Below are 1,948 nucleotides of genomic sequence, written 5' to 3'. Positions count from 1 at the left end.
CCCAGCTTCCCTGGGTCCTCCTAGGACTAAGGACCACTCCTAAAGATGCCGTCAATGTTTCAGCTGCTGAAATGGTGTATGGGGACCCGTTAGTCGTCAGTGCCGATTTTTTCCCGTCTGCAACCTCCTCCGACACTCTCCAGCGCCTACGTCACGTTGTGGGGAAATTTACTCCATGCCACCAGAATTACGTGCTCCCTGCTAAGCAACACATACCGATAGATCAGCACTCGGTAATGCCCATTTTCTTGCCCAACGACACTAGCAAGCCTCCATTAACGCCTTTACACAGGCCCTTTCCTCATGATCTGTCGTACGCCGAAAGGATTCCTCCTCAACATGCGTGGCAAAGAAGACTGGGTCTCTATTGATCATCTAAAACCTGCATACACCCTGCCATATGACCAGCCTACAGCCCACCTCTCAAGAGCAGGGTGCCCTATTTCACTTGTATGTCTTTTTTAAGGGAAAGCCATGTACCGCACATGTATACTACACGCTCGTACACTGTAACTGTATTTCTGGTTTTTTTGGTATATTGTTGTTATTGCTCTTCCCTCGCACTGATAACCTGTTTATGCCTGAATGTTCTTGAATATCGTGCTTGAACTTTTGTGTTGTTCTTGACTGGAATGGGTTGTATACACTCATGTTCCATCCAAATAAAGTGAGTTGCATTCACTCTGCTTTTCAGTTATTAACTAACTGGTGCATTCTGCAAAACTTGTTACATGATTATACGCTGCATAAAGCAAAAGTATTGATGTATTGCAAATTTTACAGCATTAGACCGATTCGTCCTTACGTCAGCAACTGTCTTTCGGAACTTTGGAACTTCCTGACCTTTCTATCACTATTTCAAACAGGTTTAATCAATATAGATCAGTAAAGGTGCTCTTGAGAATTTGAGTCGAGATTATATCACATTTCCCATATACAGTAGTAGTTTTATTGATTTTATTGGGGTTTGATATTCGTCTTGAATACACTATGGCAAATTTTCTTTAAGTTATCGAGACGGCTGATTCCAGTAAAATTGAACTGTGTATAGGATATCTACAATAGTCTGTCCTTAGGCAGAACAGATTTGACAGATGGTAATTCAGTAAAATGCTACAGAACGTGCTGATGTTCTTAAATTATGTAACTGCAATTGTCCTGGAGGCTTTAGCCAAATGTCAGTGTGTGAATCCCTTGGGGTAGTATAAATAAATTCATTTGTGACAAGCCAGACATTCTTGCATCTAACGTCGTTGATAAAATTCACTTGGCAAGCTTCTTTGATAACTCTTATGACGGGGCCCTAAGGCAAACCGTAGTCTAATAGTATTTAATAAAATATAGCTTTAAGTTAAGGTAAAGTTTTATTTACACCATGAAGATAAAGGATTATAAATTAAGAAATAAAAATTAAAAAGAAAATGAAAACATGAAATATTAAATGAGGATATAATCTATCACCTCTTCATTGGATACATGTTTTTGAATATCAACCTGTGGCATATGTAGGACAAACCCTATTTGTATAAAAGTGCAAACATGTCGAAATTAGCAAATACCTGAAAAGAATATATAATTCTAGTTTGGTAAGGTTCAAGGTTGTTTTTTTCACATCTGCGACCTACTTCGAATAAGTTAAAAGATTCTACTCCTTCATAATAGCTAAGTATGTCTAATCTATGTTCTCTTCGAATTTAAAATAGTTTACTTTTGGGGACACCATAATTATTGAAAATTAATTGGACTCGTTGGTTCTCAATGAGAGGCGAAAGCAAAGCCAAAGCCAAACAAAATAATAGATTACATGTAAATAGGATTCTCGATCCACGCTCTAATCAAATTCATTTAAAAATCTAACAAACTATTTATCGATCTAGAGTCCATCCGGTAACAAAATTTCGTTGGTATTTATCATTTACCAGATATTCATGAGCAAATACTAGATTGG

This window comes from Palaemon carinicauda, chromosome 1, assembly GCF_036898095.1.
Source record: "Palaemon carinicauda isolate YSFRI2023 chromosome 1, ASM3689809v2, whole genome shotgun sequence".
Lineage (NCBI taxonomy): Eukaryota > Metazoa > Arthropoda > Malacostraca > Decapoda > Palaemonidae > Palaemon > Palaemon carinicauda.
This window is presented reverse-complemented; position numbering follows the sequence as displayed.